Source organism: Lithobates pipiens, unplaced genomic scaffold, assembly GCF_037356315.1.
Source record: "Lithobates pipiens isolate NorthernLeopardFrog02 unplaced genomic scaffold, aLitPip1_a1.2 Scaffold_13, whole genome shotgun sequence".
Classification (NCBI taxonomy): Eukaryota; Metazoa; Chordata; class Amphibia; order Anura; family Ranidae; genus Lithobates; species Lithobates pipiens.
This window is the reverse complement of record NW_027507718.1, coordinates 234,352,092-234,370,092: the sequence shown is the minus strand read 5'-3', so window position 1 is coordinate 234,370,092 and position 18,001 is coordinate 234,352,092. Positions and strand designations below refer to the sequence as shown.

The 18,001-nt window shown below is 59.1% G+C and overlaps 1 protein-coding gene across 3 annotated transcripts in view; it reads left to right on the top strand.

Moving 5' to 3' along the window:
- Window positions 1-1,451: 1,451 nt before the first annotated feature.
- SCAMP4 (secretory carrier membrane protein 4) overlaps window positions 1,452-18,001 on the top strand; it is a 63,044-nt gene continuing 46,494 nt past the window's right edge. Inside the window, exon 1 of one of the 3 annotated variants that reach the window (XM_077476344.1) lies at window positions 1,452-1,617. The gene's annotated coding sequence lies outside the window, so the exon portion shown is untranslated. Of the gene's footprint in view, window positions 1,618-1,701; window positions 1,726-1,792; window positions 1,967-18,001 lie in introns of those variants that run through there. The other 2 variants (XM_077476347.1, XM_077476345.1) reach the window with 2 other exon arrangements.

Sequence of the window (18,001 nt, the reverse complement as noted above, 5' to 3'; positions counted from 1 at the left end):
GACACCAATGATGGGGCACTATTCCTCCTACTAATGTCAAATGTCAATGATGGGGCACTTTTCAATCCACTGACACCAATGATGGGGCACTATTCCTCCTACTAACACTAATGATGGGACACTATTCCTCCTACTAATATGAATGATGGGGCACTATTCCATCCACTGACACTAATGATGGAACACTATTCCTCCTACTGATATCAATGATGCTAGTCCATCTACTGACACCAATGATGGGGCACTATTCCTCCAATTGACACTAATAATGGGGCACTATTCCTTACACAGACATCAATAAGGGGGCACCATTCCTCACGCTGACACTAAGGATAGGGCACTATTCCTCCTCCTAATACCAATGATGGGGTACTATTGCTCCTCCTAGTGATCACCAACCCTGAGGCACTGTTTATGCTCACCGATGCTGGGCCTTGGACATTTTCTACCCCCACTGGCCATAATTCAGCCCCCTTGAAGTTCGAAGGACAGCAAATTGGCTCTTTGAAAAGTTTGGAGGCCCCTGTTCTACAGGGTCTTTAATACCTTTCTATAGCAGATTGAGTTTCCTCCTTCAGAATGGATGTCACATGACTTCCACTCAGAAGGCTGCATGGCTGCCGGTACCATGTGATAGCTGTAACCAATCACAGCAGGTCACATGACAGTTGTAAACAAAGGAACGGCTTCCTTTCATGCCTCCCATTGTGTAGAATTATGTTGCTAGCTGTGATTGATCAGTGTGATCACAAGGTACAGACAAGGCCAATCAAAGCCCATCTGTAACATGTGATTAGCTCTGGCCAATCACAGCTAATCACAACAAAACAAACTGAATGAATCTGAAAACATTTTGACCTAAATTTACAAAGAACCATTATTTTTTTGCAAAATTTTATAACGCATTTTTATCCCCCCCAAAATGTTTGGTCTTTTTTAGTTTATTTAGCAAGAATTAAAAACCTCAGTGGTGAGTAAATACTACCAAAAGTGCATGACAGCACAATTGTCATTCAAAGTGTGAGAGCGCTGATTGCTGAAACATGGCCTGGGCAGGAAGGGGTGAAAGTATCCGGTATTGAAGTGGTTAAAGTGGTTGTAATCTAGGCTTACCTGTAGGTCCAAGAAATACAGGAACCGCAGCCGTAGACAGCGACGCGCAGGCACACTGAGCACGGCATTTCCAACAATGGAGCTGCTGCGCGTGTCGGCTCCCATGTGCATGCGCGGGAGTGACGTCATCGCTGCTCCGCCGAATGACAGCGGTGGAGCTGCGAGACCCCACCGAAAAGATGGATGCGCCGGACTACAGGGGACAGCGGTGACATCGCTGGCTCCTGTGTCAGGTAAGTGACACATAATGGGCTACTATGCGATGCATAGTAGTCCATTATGCTTTACCTTTGCAGGGAATGAAAGAGGAAGTAAACCCATCAGAGTTTACTTCCTCTTTAAAGCTTTTCAGTGAATGGAACGTTTGTACAAAATTTCTCAGGAACTCAGAGGAAGGATACTCATGATGGGCGGAAGGATATGACTGTCACTGTCAGATTCTCTATACAGTCCACTATTCGGGGCCCCATTGGAGAGTGCGAGGATGCTGTGTGCCGAGTTGTAGTAAGTAGAGAGAAGTCTATGGACAGCGGGCGGTCTATGGGGGTGTGGTGACAGTCCTGACACGTCTCAGCACAGAACGCCTTTTCCCGCCTTGTGGTGTTATAGCGGGTGAGCGGGACATGGAGCTCCGTACAGCTGTTTGGTTTCTGCTTTTAACCCCTTGTGGCCATTCTATAGCTGACGTCGTAGGCCGCTTCAGCTCGCTGCACATCACATGCCTCCCTCCCGCGAGGGATGCCGGGAAATGTAGTGCGCCTCTGCAAGAACGACTGCTCTCCCCGGCCAATCCCGTCGTGCCTGGTGCAGAGGGTGACGGCATAGACCTGAGGTGCTGGAGGGGCAGAATTTGGTGAGCTCAGCAAATAACGGTTCATGTGTTCATGATATGTACTACGTGCAGAATTGGGAGCTGTGTGCACACAACGGGTCTAATGAGCGATACCTGTACGTCTTACTACAGCTTTACTTTCCTTTCCAACTTCTCTCTTACATTCAGCGTTTGCTTCATTACTGCTTCACTCCACCACTTTATTAGAGTTTTTATTTACATGTGCTTTGTTTTACCATGTGTGACTATACTGCTAGAGGATTAGCAATATATGCTCCCTGGAGCCGATTTATATACAGTAATCAGAATAGTATTCACTAATGTATACCTAGAGCTATTCTTCACTTCAAAGGGAAAGTACTGCTCATCCCTCACCCCAACACTAGTGTTATGTTTATTTTATATGTGGAGCAACTATAATTTCTGCCCTTAACGCTCTCTCCCTCCCCCCCACGCCCTTACCACTCTTCTCCCTGCCCTTACCGCTCTCAACCCCCCCCCCCCTACGCCCTTACCACTCTTCTCCCTGCCCTTACCGCTCTCAGCCCCCCCCCACGCCCTTACCACTCTTCTCCCTGCCCTTACCGCTCTCAGCCCCCCCCCACGCCCTTACCACTCTTCTCCCTGCCCTTACCGCTCTCAGCCCCCCCCCCCACGCCCTTACCACTCTTCTCCCTGCCCTTACCGCTCTCAGCCCCCCCCCCCCACGCCCTTACCACTCTTCTCCCTGCCCTTACCGCTCTCAGCCCCCCACGCCCTTACCACTCTTCTCCCTGCCCTTACCGCTCTCAGCCCCCCCCCCCCCCACGCCCTTACCACTCTTCTCCCTGCCCTTACCGCTCTCAGCCCCCCCCCCCACGCCCTTACCACTCTTCTCCCTGCCCTTACCGCTCTCAGCCCCCCCACGCCCTTACCACTCTTCTCCCTGCCCTTACCGCTCTCAGCCCCCCGCCCCCCACGCCCTTACTGCTCTCAGCCCCCCCATGCCCTTACCACTCTTCTCCCTGCCCTTACCGCTCTCAGCCCCCTCCCCCATGCCCTTACCACTCTTCTCCCTGCCCTTACCGCTCTCAGCCCCCTCCTCGCACCCTTACCACTCTTCTCCCATCCCTTACCGCTCTCAGCCCCCTCCCCGCACCCTTACCACTCTTCTCCCTGCCCTTACCGCTCTCAGCCCCCTCCCCGCACCCTTACCACTCTTCTCCCTGCCCTTACCGCTCTCAGCCCCCTCCCCGCACCCTTACCACTCTTCTCCCTGCCCTTACCGCTCTCAGCCCCCTCCCCGCACCCTTACCACTCTTCTTCCTGCCCTTACCGCTCTCAGCCCCCCCGCACCCTTACCACTCTTCTCCCTGCCCTTACCGCTCCCAGCCCCCCCGCACCCTTACCACTCTTCTCCCTGCCCATACCGCTCTCAGCCCCCTCCCCATGCCCTTACCACTCTCCTCCCTGCCCTTACCGCTCTCAGCCCCCATGTCCTTACCACTCTTCTCCCTGCCCTTACCGCTCTCAGCCTCCTCCCCGCACCCTTACCACTCATCTCCCTGCCCTTACCGCTCTCAGCCCCCCCGCACCCTTACCACTCTTCTCCCTGCCCTTACCGCTCTCAGCCCCCCCACGCCCTTCCCGCTGGCTGTCCTTTTCCGCTCTTCTCCCCCCAAGCCCTTACTACTCTTCCTCCCAACCCCCGCCCTTACCGCCGCTCTTCCTTCCCAACCCGCCCTTACCGCCGCTCTTCCTTCCCAACCCCCGCCCTTACCGCCACTCTTCCTTCCCAATCCACCCCCCGCCCTTACCGCCGCTCTTCCTTCCCAAACCACCCCCCCGCCCTTACCGCCGCTCTTCCTTCCCAACCCGCCCTTACCGCCGCTCTTCCTTCCCAACCCACCCCCCCGCCCTTACCGCCGCTCTTCCGCCCAACCGCCGCCCTTACCGCCGCTCTTCCTTCCCAATCCACCCCCCGCCCTTACCGCCGCTCTTCCTTCCCAAACCACCCCCCGCCCTTACCGCCGCTCTTCCTTCCCAACCCGCCCTTACCGCCGCTCTTCCTTCCCAACCCTCCACCCCGCCCTTACCGCCGCTCTTTCTTCCCAACCCCCGCCCTTACTGCTCTTCCTCCCCCGCCCTTACCGCCGCTCTTCCTCCCAACCCCCCTCCCCCCGCCCTTACCGCCGCTCTTCCTTCCCAAAACAACCCCCCACCCTTACCGCCGCTCTTTCTTCCCAACCCCCCCCCGCCCTTACCGCCGCTCTTCCTCCCCAAAACCCGCCCTTACCGCCGCTCTTCCTCCCCAACCCCCCCGCCCTTACCGCCGCTCTTTCTCCCCCCCGCCCTTACCGCCGCTCTTCCTTCCCAACCCCCCCCCGCCCTTACCGCCGCTCTTCCTCCCCAACCCCCCCGCCCTTACCGCCGCTCTTTCTCCCCCCGCCCTTACCGCCGCTCTTCCTTCCCAACCCCCCCGCCCTTACCGCCCCTCTTCCTTCCCAACCCCCCGCCCTTACCGCCCCTCTTCCTTCCCAACCCCCCCCGCCCTTACCGCCCCTCTTCCTCCCCACCCCCCCCGCCCTTACCGCCCCTCTTCCTCCCCAACCCCCCCGCCCTTACCGCCCCTCTTCCTCCCCAACCCCCCCCGCCCTTACCGCCCCTCTTCCTCCCCAACCCCCCCCGCCCTTACCGCCCCTCTTCCTCCCCAACCCCCCCCGCCCTTACCGCCCCTCTTCCTCCCCAACCCCCCCCGCCCTTACCGCCCCTCTTCCTCCCCAAACCCCCCCCCGCCCTTACCGCCCCTCTTCCTCCCCAACCCCCCCGCCCTTACCGCCCCTCTTCCTCCCCAACCCCCCCGCCCTTACCGCCCCTCTTCCTCCCCAACCCCCCCGCCCTTACCGCCCCTCTTCCTCCCCAACCCCCCGCCCTTACCGCCGCTCTTCCTCCCCAACCCCCCGCCCTTACCGCCGCTCTTTCTCCCCCCGCCCTTACCGCCGCTCTTTCTCCCCCCGCCCTTACCGCCGCTCTTTCTCCCCCCGCCCTTACCGCCGCTCTTTCTCATATCGTCTTCCAGGACAGCCTTTGAGATATAGGGCTCCTCCCTCCGGGACAGGAAACACATCAAGCCAATTAAATAAAAGGTGTGGTCCTCCAGGCCCTCCTCAGTTTTTGTGTTTCCTGCCGGACGGGAAGGAGCACGTTTGGAACTGGTAAGGGGAGCTCCTTCTCAGGGGTTTTGCCTGGGGAGAGCACCTTGATGGACCTGACCCTTAGCACCCCTCGGTCTGTACGAAGGGAGGAGAGGGTAGCTTTCAGTCCCCGCTGCCATTTAAAACGTTCGGAGAGAACGGGACCCCGATGCGCGGCAATCTCCCCCTCGGAGCGCTAACCGCTAGTACCTGTCGGTCGGATGGCGGCGGGAGACGTTCGTTCCACCGATCGGCGTCCGGGTACTGTGAGCGGTGCGTTCGTAAGGAACGCACGACGTCGGGGCGGAGACTTTGCGTTCTGGCGTACGGAAGTGGGAGAGACGCACTTCCGCCGGATTCGCGTCATCAGGGGGCGCCGCAGGACCTGTTCCAGTCCTTTGGGCGCAGCGGTGTGACTACAGGGTTGCCTGGAGCGGTGTGAAGGCTCAGAGAGACTGAGTGAGACACAGGAACCATGGAGAGTGCAGTTGTGCAGGTGCACTCCGGTTCAACAGGCTCCAGTACCTCTCAGGTAAGCTTGGTGAGGGCAGACCAGGACTTACACTGGGGGGTGGGGGGTCACTCTGACCTATAGTACCTTCCCGGGGTGGAGAACCTGCTGGTGAAGGGGGGCACTTTCTAGGCGGACCCTAGAAGCACAGTGGTGTGGTCAGGGGTGGTATTTTAATGGGACCCTGTTTTTCTTTGTTGGTAGGTTAAACAGGACAGAGCCCAGATACCTTTGCCCAGAAGGAAATGTGCCGTGTGTGGGCTAAGTTAGGCACCGGTTGGGGGAAGCCGCTTGCCCGGATTGTGTCAGTAGCCTGGTGAAAGAGGACTCGGTGGCAGCTTGTCACAATGTTTTAACATCCGTAAAGGATGAAATTGCATCCACTTTCCAGTCATTTAAAAGCATGATGGATAGGGTGCAGGGTCCCTCTGTCTCTTTACCTAGGGCTGTGAGTTTTGCCTTCCTTATCCGAACCAAGTCAGGTGGATAGGGAGAGGTTACCCAGGTCATTAGCCTCCTCTAGGACAGAGTCTACTTCTGAATCTGAGGGGGAGGAAGAGGCCATTAGATCTGCCAGATACAAGCTGTCTTTGGATGAGGTGGGTGACCTCCTCAAGGCTATATATCTATATATGACACTTTGGAGATCAACAGGTCCAGCTTTCAAAACACGACAGGATGTATCAAGGGTCGATTGTAATGAAAGACAGGGTATTCCCCGTCCATAGGTCGCTAGTGGAGGCGATTCTGCTGGAGTGGGAACAACCGGAAAAAAGTGTGCATCCCTGCGGTGCATCCCTGGAACAAGGTTCCCAAATTAGATGCTCCCTTGGCTAAGGTCTCTAAGAAGACAGATTTGGCCTTTGATGATATGGGTTCACTCAGGGATCCTACGGATAAGAGGGGAGATGTGCTGCTTAAGAGAGCCTGAGGATGCCTCTTCCGGCGGGCTTAAACCGGCCCTAGCAGCTACCTGTGTGGCCAGAAACTTGGAGTGTTGGCTTACACAGTTACAATCGCATATTTCTGCGGGTACTTCTAGGCAGCAGCTGTTGAAGTCCTTTCCGCTACTGTTCAAGGCTGTGGGCTTTTTAGCTGATGCCTCTGCAGAATCAGTCAAACTGGCTGCTAGATCTGCAGCACTAGTGAACGTTGCCAGAAGGGCCGTTTGGCTTAAAACCTGGTCAGGAGACACCGCTTCAAAATTGAGGTTATGTGGATTACCCTTTTCAGGGGACCATTTGTTCGGGCCCAGCCTGCAAGAGGCGTTAGAGCGCACGCAGGATAGGAAGAAAGCTTTCCCAGAAAGGAAAAAGAGACCAGAAGGGAAGCGCCTTTTTCGAAGCCCCAGGCAGCAGAACCTACAGGAACGGGAGGTTCGCCCCAAAAAGCATTGGCAAGGGAAGGGGCAAAGGAGGAATCTTATTCAGTCCTCCTCAACCCTCCCCTAAAACACAGTGACTCCTGCGTCCCGGTGGGAGGAAGACTGGGGAAGTTCCTCCCACACTGGGAAGCTTCAACCGAAAGTCCGTTCATTCGAGATATAATAAGGAACGGCTACAGGTTGGAGTTTGGTTCAGTTCCCCTCCCAAATTTTCAAGTAACAAGGTTACCAAGGGACCAAGAGAAAGCAGAGGCTTTGGCTCTTCTTCTGGGGAATCTGGTGGACCAAGAAGGAATGGCGCAGGTGCCTCAGGAGGAGCGAGGCTTGGGGGTTTACTCCCACGTATTTGTGGTAAAGTAACCTTCGGGAAAGTTCAGGTTAATACTGAATCTCCGCCCCCTAAACAGATTCATAAAATACAAGCGGTTCCGGATGGGGTCAATCTTCTCGGTAACCAAGTTCCTGTTTCAGGGCTGTCACATGGCCACAGTGGATCTCAGGGATGCATATTGACATATCCCGATTCATCTGGAATCTCAGAGATTTCTCAGGTTGGCGGTGAGGTTGAACACGGGTGTGTTACACCTCCAGTCTCGAGCTCTCCCCTTCGGGCTTTCAGCCTCACCAAGAATCTTTATAAAGGTTCTGGCAGAGGCACTGGCCCCATTAAGGCTCAAGGCTATAACAGTGATCCCATATCTGGACGATCTACTGTTCATAGCCCAGTCGGCCCAACAGCTGCAGAGGGACATACAGGAGGCCTTGGTTTTTCTGCGCTCACTGGGGTGGCTGATAAACCAGGAAAAATCCCAGCTGACCCCCCTCACAGGAGGTCCTGTATTTAGGATACAGGATTTCTTCGATGGAAATGAGGGTATTCCTTCCGGAGGAGAAGATCTGCAAGCTAGAGCAGGCGGTAGCCCAGCTTCAATCTGGTCGGGAAGCCCAGATCAGGGAGGTTATGAGAGTCCTGGGGTTGATGACATCATGCTTTCCAGCGGTGGTCTGGGCAAGGCATCATCAGCGCCCTTTACAGAGACTCATGCTCCGTTATTGGGATGGCAGGCAGGAGAGCCTGGATCAGGTTATGCCCCTATCCTCGGCAGTCAGGAGGTCTCTTTGGTGGTGGCGGGCCCAGGTCAACCTAGACAGGGGTCTCCCCTGGTCCCCACAAGCTACGGTGGTGGTCACGACCGATGCCAGTACGCTGGGTTGGGGTGCCCACCTAGAGGGAAGCTTAGCCCAGGGTTACTGGTCGAACCTAGAGACAGGTCGTTCCTCAAACCAGAAGGAACTTCTGGCAGTTTGGAAGGCTATAGAAACCTTCCAGTCCCAGTTACATGGCAGGGATCTGCAAGTTCGCTCAGACAATGTGGCAGCAGTAGCCTACCTGGACAAGCAAGGGGGAACCAAAAGCCCTGCACTCCAGGTAATTGCGGACAGAAGCTTCTGCTGGGCAGAGAAGAACTTGTCCGCAATATCAGCCATTCACCTAAAGGGAACTCAGAATTTACTGGCCGACTTTCTCAGTCGCCAGAAGATGGGTCAGGACGAGTGGTCCCTCAACAAGGAAGTGTTCGAGGAGATTGTGTCATGCTGGGGAAGGCCAGAAATAGACCTATTTGCAACAGAAGGCAACAGGAAGGTGACGCACTTTTTTTCGGTTCACCCACAGGATCGGGCCAGGGGGATAGACGCCCCTGCCAATCCATGGCTGCTCGACCTGTGTTATGCCTTTCCTCCCGTAAGGATGGTGGCGGAGGTCCTGCAGAAGTTCCGTTCGGAGACTACGGACCTCATTTTAGTAGCTCCTTTTTGGCCAAGGAGACCCTGGTTTGCCAGCATAAAGAGATTGGCCGTCCATCCTCCGCTGTTTCTACCATTTAGGGAGGATTTACTTTCCCAGGGGCCGATCCGGTGTCCTCGGATAGAGAGGCTCAAGCTTGCGGCCTGGTATCTGAGGAACAAATCTTAAGGTCACAGGGTTTCTCAGAGTGATTATGACCTTGTTAGAATGCCGTAAACCAGTTGCTAGGGCAATTTACGCCAAGGTAGGAAAGAGGTTTAATTCCTGGTTGCGAGAACAAGGAATTGCAAGCCCCGGGGTCCCGGCAGTCCTGGACTTTCTACAAGCAGGGGTAGAGCTGGGCCTATCTATCAGCACTCTAAAGGTACAGGTGGCGGCCTTAAGCGTTTTCCTTCAGTCCTCCCTTCAGCAGAATCCATTTGTCAGGAACTTCTTCAAGGCTCTGTCTAGATCCAGGCCTGTCAGAATGAAGACCTGTCCTACCTGGGATTTGGCCTTGGTTCTTAGGGCTTTGACCCAAGACCCATTTGAACCATTAGAGGGAGCATCACTTAAGTGGATGGTACTAAAGACTGTGTTTTTGATAGCGATCACGTCAGCTAGAAGGGTCAGTGATCGGCAGGCACTCTCGGTCAGAGAGCCATTTTTGTTAATCTTAGAGGACAGGGTAGTACTTAAGACTGACCCTAGTTTTCTTCCTAAAGTGATGTCCACTCTTCATAGGACACAGGATATTATTTTGCCAACTTTTTTCTCAACCTCAGACGAGGACGAGGCGAGATCTTTAAGTTTGTTAGACGTCAGGAGAAGTCTATTAATTTTTCTAGAAGCCACTAGGGTCTTCAGGAAGTCAGACTCACTTTTTGTTAATTTTTCGGGCGCCCGCAAGGGCTGCAAGGCGTCCAAAGCGTCTATCGCCAGGTGGATACGGATGGCGATAGTTAAAGCCTATGAGTTAGAGGGGAAGCAGGCACCCTTAGTTAAGGCACACTCTACAAGGGCGGTTTCCACATCGTGGGCAGAGAGGGCTGGAGCCTCTCCGGAGGAGATCTGCAAAGCAGCAACGTGGTCCAGCTACTCAACGTTTGCAAGACATTACCGTCTGGATTTATGGTCTGATAAAGAACAGACTTTTGGACGTAAGGTCCTCCAGGCAGTGGTCCCGCCCTGACAAGGTAAGCTCCTTGCTTATCATCTCAAAGGCTGTCCTGGAAGACGATATGAGAAAACCGGAGTTAGACTTACCGGTAACTCTTTTTCTAGGAGTCTTCCAGGACAGCCTGGCTTCCCACCCAAAGTTGTTTAAATTGGACTAAGTGGTGAGGATGTGTATTAACGTGATTGTTAGTGTGTTATGTCTTTCAGAGCCTCCCGGCGGTTCTTGGAGTAAAACTGAGGAGGGCCTGGAGGACCACACCTTTTATTTAATTGGCTTGACGTGTTTCCTCTCCCGGAGGGAGGAGCCCTATATCTCAAAGGCTGTCCTGGAAGACTCCTAGAAAAAGAGTTACCGGTAAGTCTAACTCCGGTTTTCTCCCCCCGCCCTTACCGCCGCTCTTTCTCCCCCCGCCCTTACCGCCGCTCTTCCTCCCCAAAACCACCCCCCCGCCCTTACCGCCGCTCTTCCTTCCCAACCCCCCCGCCCTTACCGCCGCTCTTCCTCCCCAAAACCCGCCCTTACCGCCGCTCTTCCTCCCCAACCCCCCTCCCCCCGCCCTTACCGCCGCTCTTCCTTCCCAACCCCCCCGCCCTTACCGCCCCTCTTCCTCCCCAACCCCCCCCCCCGCCCTTACCGCCCCTCTTCCTCCCCAACCCCCCCGCCCTTACCGCCCCTCTTCCTCCCCAACCCCCCCCGCCCTTACCGCCCCTCTTCCTTCCCAACCCCCCCCCCCCCGCCCTTACCGCCGCTCTTCCTCCCCAGCCCCCCCGCCCTTACCGCCACTCTTTCTTACCGCCGCTCCCAACCCCCCCCCCCCCCGCCCTTACCGCCGCTCTTCCTTCCCAACCCCCCCCCCGCCCTTACCGCCGCTCTTCCTCCCCAACCCCCCCGCCCTTTTTGCCGCTCTTTCTTCCCCCGCCCTTACCGCCGCTCTTTCTTCCCCCCCGCCCTTACCGCCGCTCTTTCTTCCCCCGCCCTTACCGCCGCTCTTTCTTCCCCCGCCCTTTTTGCCGCTCTTTCTCCCCCCGCCCTTACCGCCGCTCTTTCTCCCCCCGCCCTTACCGCCGCTCTTTCTCCCCCCGCCCTTACCGCCGCTCTTTCTCCCCCCGCCCTTACCGCCGCTCTTCCTCCCAACCCCCCTCCCCCGCCCTTACCGCCGCTCTTCCTCCCAACCCCCCTCCCCCCCCCGCCCTTACCGCCGCTCTTTCTTCCCAACCCACCCCCCACCCTTACCGCCGCTCTTCCTTCCCATCCATCCACCCCGCTCTTACACTGCTCTTCCTTCCCAACCCACCCCCCCGCCCTTACCGCCGCTCTTTCTCCCCCCGCCCTTACCACTCTTCTCCCTGCCCTTTCTGCTCTCAGCCCCCCACGCCCTTACCACTCTTTTCTCCCTGCCCTTACCGCTCTCAGCCCCCCGCCCCCCACGCCCTTACTGCTCTCAACCCCCCCATGCCCTTACCACTCTTCTCCCTGCCCTTACCGTTCTCAGCCCCCTCCCCCATGCCCTTACCACTCTTCTCCCTGCCCTTACCACTCTCAGCCCCCTCCCCTATGCCCTTACCCCTCTTCTCCCTGCCCTTACCGCTCTCAGCCCCCTCCCCGCACCCTTACCACTCTTCTCCTTGCCCTTACCGCTCTCAGCCCCCTCCCCGCACCCTTACCACTCTTCTCCCTGCCCTTACCGCTCTCAGCCCCCCCGCACCCTTACCACTCTTCTCCCTGCCCTTACTGCTCCCAGCCCCCCCCCCCCGCAACCCTTACCACTCTTCTCCCTGCCCATACCGCTCTCAGCCCCCTCCCCCATGCCCTTACCACTCTTCTCCATGCCCTTACCGCTCTCAGCCCCCATGTCCTTACCACTCTTCTCCTTGCCCTTACCGCTCTCAGCCCCCTCCCGCACCCTTACCACTCCTCTCCCTGCCCTTACCGCTCTCAGCCCCCCGCACCCTTACCACTCTTCTCCCTGCCCTTACCGTTCTCAGCCCCCCCACGCCCTTACCGCTCCCCCCGCACCCTTACCACTCTTCTCCCTGCCCATACCACTCTCAGCCCCCCTCTTGCCCTTACAGCTTTTCCCTTACCACCCTTCCCGCTGGCCGTCCTTTTCCGTGCTTCTCCCCCCAAGCCCTTACTACTCTTCCTCCCAACCCCCGCCCTTACCGCCGCTCTTCCTTCCCAACCCACCCCCCCGCTGCTCTTCCTTCCCAAGCCGCCCACCCTTACCGCCACTCTTCCTTCCCAACCCACCCTTACCGCCGCTCTTCCTTCCCAACCCACCCTTACCGCTGCTCTTCCTTCCCAAACCACCCCCCCGCCCTTACCGCCGCTCTTCCTTCCCAACCCACCCCCCCGCCCTTACCGCTGCTCTTCCTTCCCAATACCGCGCTCTTCCTTCCCAACCCACCCCCCGCCCTTACCGCCGCTCTTCCTTCCCAACCCACGCCCCCGCTCTTACTGCCGCTCTTCCTTCCCAACCCTCCCCCCCGCCCTTACTGCTCTTCCTCCCCCGCCCTTACCTCCTCTCTTCCTCCCAACCCCCCTCCCCCCGCCCTTACCGCCGCTCTTTCTCCCCCCGCCCTTACCGCCGCTCTTCCTCCCCAACCCCCCCCCCCCGCCCTCACCGCCGATCTTCCTCACCACCGCTCTTCCTCCCCCCCGCCCTTGCCGCCGCTTTTTCTCTCCTCGCCCTTACCGCCTCTCTCTTTCTCCCGCCGCTCTTTCTCCCCCCCGCCCTTACCGACGCTCTTTCTCCCGCCGCTCTTTCTCCCCCCCGCCCTTACCGACGCTGTTTCTCCCCCCCCCCGCCCTTACCGACGCTCTTTCTCCCCCCCCCCCCGCCCTTACCGACGCTCTTTCTCCCCCCCCCCGCCCTTACCGACGCTCTTTCTCCCCCCCCCCGCCCTTACCGACGCTCTTTCTCCCCCCCCCCGCCCTTACCGACGCTCTTTCTCCCCCCCCCCCCCCGCCCTTACCGACGCTCTTTCTCCCCCCCCCCCCCGCCCTTACCGACGCTCTTTCTCCCCCCCCCCCCGCCCTTACCGACGCTCTTTCTCCCCCCCCCCCCCGCCCTTACCGACGCTCTTTCTCCCCCCCCCCCCCGCCCTTACCGACGCTCTTTCTCCCCCCCCCCCGCCCTTACCGACGCTCTTTCTCCCCCCCCCCGCCCTTACCGACGCTCTTTCTCCCCCCCCCCCGCCCTTACCGACGCTCTTTCTCCCCCCCCCCCCGCCCTTACCGACGCTCTTTCTCCCCCCCCGCCCTTACCGACGCTCTTTCTCCCCCCCCGCCCTTACCGACGCTCTTTCTCCCCCCCCGCCCTTACCGACGCTCTTTCTCCCCCCCCCCCGCCCTTACCGACGCTCTTTCTCCCCCCCCCGCCCTTACCGACGCTCTTTCTCCCCCCCCCGCCCTTACCGACGCTCTTTCTCCCCCCCCCGCCCTTACCGACGCTCTTTCTCCCCCCCCCCGCCCTTACCGACGCTCTTTCTCCCCCCCCCCGCCCTTACCGACGCTCTTTCTCCCCCCCGCCCTTACCGACGCTCTTTCTCCCCCCCCCCCCGCCCTTACCGACGCTCTTTCTCCCCCCCCCCCGCCCTTACCGACGCTCTTTCTCCCCCCCCCCCCGCCCTTAGCGACGCTCTTTCTCCCCCCCCCGCCCTTACCGACGCTCTTTCTCCCCCCCGCCCTTACCGACGCTCTTTCTCCCCCCCGCCCTTACCGACGCTCTTTCTCCCCCCCCCCGCCCTTACCGACGCTCTTTCTCCCCCCACCGCCCTTACCGACGCTCTTTCTCCCCCCCCCCCCCCGCCCTTACCGACGCTCTTTCTCCCCCCCCGCCCTTACCGACGCTCTTTCTCCCCCCCCCCGCCCTTACCGACGCTCTTTCTCCCCCCCCCGCCCTTACCGACGCTCTTTCTCCCCCCCCCCGCCCTTACCGACGCTCTTTCTCCCCCCCCCCCCCGCCCTTACCGACGCTCTTTCTCCCCCCCCCCCCCCCCCGCCCTTACCGACGCTCTTTCTCCCCCCCCCCCCGCCCTTACCGACGCTCTTTCTCCCCCCCCCCCCGCCCTTACCGACGCTCTTTCTCCCCCCCCCCCCCGCCCTTACCGACGCTCTTTCTCCCCCCCCCCGCCCTTACCGACGCTCTTTCTCCCCCCCCCCCCGCCCTTACCGACGCTCTTTCTCCCCCCCCCCCCCGCCCTTACCGACGCTCTTTCTCCCCCCCCCCCGCCCTTACCGACGCTCTTTCTCCCCCCCGCCCTTACCGACGCTCTTTCTCCCCCCCCCCCGCCCTTACCGACGCTCTTTCTCCCCCCCCCGCCCTTACCGACGCTCTTTCTCCCCCCCCCCCGCCCTTACCGACGCTCTTTCTCCCCCCCCCGCCCTTACCGACGCTCTTTCTCCCCCCCCCGCCCTTACCGACGCTCTTTCTCCCCCCCCCCCCCGCCCTTACCGACGCTCTTTCTCCCCCCCCCCCGCCCTTACCGACGCTCTTTCTCCCCCCCCCCCCGCCCTTACCGACGCTCTTTCTCCCCCCCCCCCGCCCTTACCGACGCTCTTTCTCCCCCCCCCCCCCGCCCTTAGCGACGCTCTTTCTCCCCCCCCCCCCCCGCCCTTACCGACGCTCTTTCTCCCCCCCCGCCCTTACCGACGCTCTTTCTCCCCCCCCCCCGCCCTTACCGACGCTCTTTCTCCCCCCCCCGCCCTTACCGACGCTCTTTCTCCCCCCCCCCCCGCCCTTACCGACGCTCTTTCTCCCCCCCCGCCCTTACCGACGCTCTTTCTCCCCCCCCCGCCCTTACCGACGCTCTTTCTCCCCCCCCCCCGCCCTTACCAACGCTCTTTCTCCCCCCCCCGCCCTTACCGACGCTCTTTCTCCCCCCCCCGCCCTTACCGACGCTCTTTCTCCCCCCCCCCCCGCCCTTACCGACGCTCTTTCTCCCCCCCCGCCCTTACCGACGCTCTTTCTCCCCCCCGCCCTTACCGACGCTCTTTCTCCCCCCCCCGCCCTTACCGACGCTCTTTCTCCCCCCCGCCCTTACCGACGCTCTTTCTCCCCCCCGCCCTTACCGACGCTCTTTCTCCCCCCCGCCCTTACCGACGCTCTTTCTCCCCCCGCCCTTACCGCCGCTCTTCCTCCCCCCCCCGCCCTTACCGCCGCTCTTCCTCCCAACCCCCCTCCCCCCGCCCTTACCACTGCTCTTCCTTCCCAAACCGCCACTCTTTCTCCCCCCGCCCTTACCGCCGCTCTTTCTCCCCCCGCCCTTACCGCCGCTCTTTCTCCCCCCCCCGCCCTTACCGCCGCTCTTCCTCCCCTCCCCCCGCCCTTACCACTGCTCTTCCTTCCCAAACCGCCACTCTTTCTCCCCCCGCCCTTACCGCCGCTCTTTCTCCCCCCCGCCCTTACCGCCGCTCTTTCTCCCCCCCGCCCTTACCGCCGCTCTTTCTCCCCCCCGCCCTTACCGCCGCTCTTTCTCCCCCCCGCCCTTACCGCCGCTCTTTCTCCCCCCCGCCCTTACCGCCGCTCTTTCTCCCCCCCGCCCTTACCGCCGCTCTTTCTCCCCCCGCCCTTACCGCCGCTCTTCCTCCCCCCGCCCTTACCGCCGCTCTTCCTCCCAACCCCCCTCCCCCCGCCCTTACCACTGCTCTTCGTTCCCAAACCGCCACTCTTTCTCCCCCCGCCCTTACCGCCGCTCTTTCTCCCCCCGCCCTTACCACTCTTCTCCCTGCCCTTACCGCTCTCAGCCCCCCACGCCCTTACCGCTCTCAGCCCCCCATGCCCTTACCACTCTTCTCCCTGCCCTTACCGCTCTCAGCCCCCTCCCCCATGCCCTTACCACTCTTCTCCCTGCCCTTACCGCTCTCAGCCCCCATGTCCTTACCACTCTTCTCCCTGCCCTTACCGCTCTCAGCCCCCTCCCCGCACCCTTACCACTCCTCTCCCTGCCCTTACCGCTCTCAGCCCCCTCCCCGCACCCTTACCACTCTTCTCCCTGCCCTTACCGCTCTCAGCCCCCCCACGCCCTTACCGCTCCCAGCCCCCCCCCCCGCACCCTTACCACTCTTCTCCCTGCCCATACCGCTCTCAGCCCCCCTCTTGCCCTTACGGCTTTTCCCTTACCACCCTTCCCGCTGGCCGTCCTTTTCCGCGCTTCTCCCCCCAAGCCCTTACTACTCTTCCTCCCAACCCCCGCCCTTATCGCCGCTCTTCCTCCCAACCCACCCCCCCCACTGCTCTTCCTTCCCAACCCACCCCCCCACCCTTACCGCCGCTCTTCCTTCCCAACCCGCCCTTACCGCCGCTCTGCCTTCCCAATCCACCCCCCCCCCGCCCTTACCGCCGCTCTTCCTTCCCAATCCACCCCCCCCCCCCCTGCCCTTACCGCCGCTCTTCCTTCCCAACCCTCCACCCCGCCCTTACCGCCGCTCTTCCTTCCCAACCCCCCCCGCCCTTACTGCTCTTCCTCCCCCGCCCTTACCGCCGCTCTTTCTCCCCCCGCCCTTACTGCCGCTCTTCCTCCCCCCGCCCTTACCGCCGCTCTTCCTCCCCCCGCCCTTACCGCCGCTCTTCCTCCCCCCGCCCTTACCGCCGCTCTTTCTCCCCCCGCCCTTACCGCCGCTCTTTCTCCCCCCGCCCTTACCGCCGCTCTTTCTCCCCCCGCCCTTACCGCCGCTCTTTCTCCCTCCGCCCTTACCGCCGCTCTGCCTTCCTAACCCACCCCCCCCGCCCTTACCGCTGCTCTTCCTTCCCCCCCGCCCTTACCGCTCTCCCTTCCTTCCTTCCTTCCCCCCCACACAGGACCCTTTTTTTGGTCCGCAGCAGAATCGGATCGCATGCGATCCAATTCCTGTCCGAGTTTGCAGATCGCACTGCGATATGCGGACTGGTCTGGGGGTGTCATTAAGATTTCATTGACACTCCCAGCAGTCCGCATAGGGCAGTGTGAACTGCCGGCGGGAGGCATGCGATGCGGGAAATCGCCGCGGATTCGCGGCGTTCCGGCATCGCTATGGTGTGAACCTAGCCTTATATGCGCTTTTTGATGGTTTTTGGGATGCATCATGCAGGAGAAACCTGCAAAAACACATAACAATGCACTGCAGGAAAAAAGGTCCCTGACCCTTTCCAAAAGACTGTTTGAAAACGCACAGATGTAAAGGTGACCCATAGGAAATCATGCTAAATGGACGGTAGTGTGTTTCTAAAAAAACTGAAAAGGCACTGCAAAATGCAAAATTAGCCTCGCTGCTCTTTCCCTGCCCTTACCCAGTAATATGAAAATAGTTTATCTCAGGGCTTGACAAATTTGCTTGGAATCTAGGAGCCAGCTAAAAAAGTTAGGAGCCAGGTCGGTAACGGCAATCCAGACCTGTCCCTGGCCTGACATGGAGACGAGTGAGGGGAGGATAGCGCGGCCCCCCCACCTGTCTCCATGTCATTGCCCATAGCTCTTAGAGGGACATTTTTTATTTTATTTTTTTTTTTTCAAATGACAATTTTTTTTTTTTTTTATTGCATTTTAGTGTAAATTTGAGATCTGAGGTCTCTCTGACCCCAGATCTCATATATTTAAGAGGACCTGTCCTGTTTTTTTCAATTACAAGGGATTTTTACATTCCTTGTAATAGGAATAAAAGTGACAATTTTTTTTTTTTTAAAAGCACCGTGAAAAAATAAAAAGTTAAAATAAGAAAAAAAAAAATGTTTTAAATGCGCCCTGTCCTGCCAAGCTTGCGTGCAGAAGCGAACGCATACGTGAGTAGCGCCCGCATAGGAAAGCGGTGTTCAAACCACACATGAGGTATCGCTGCGTTCGGTAGAGCGAGAGCAATAATTCTAGCCCTAGACCTCCTCTGTAACCCAAAACGTGCAACCTGTAGAATTTTTTAAACGTCGCCTATGGAGATTTTAAAGGCTAAAAGTTTGTCGCCATTCCATGAGCGGACGCAATTTTGAAGCGTGACATGTTGGGTATCAATTTATTCGGTGTAACATTATTTTTCACAATATAAAAAAAT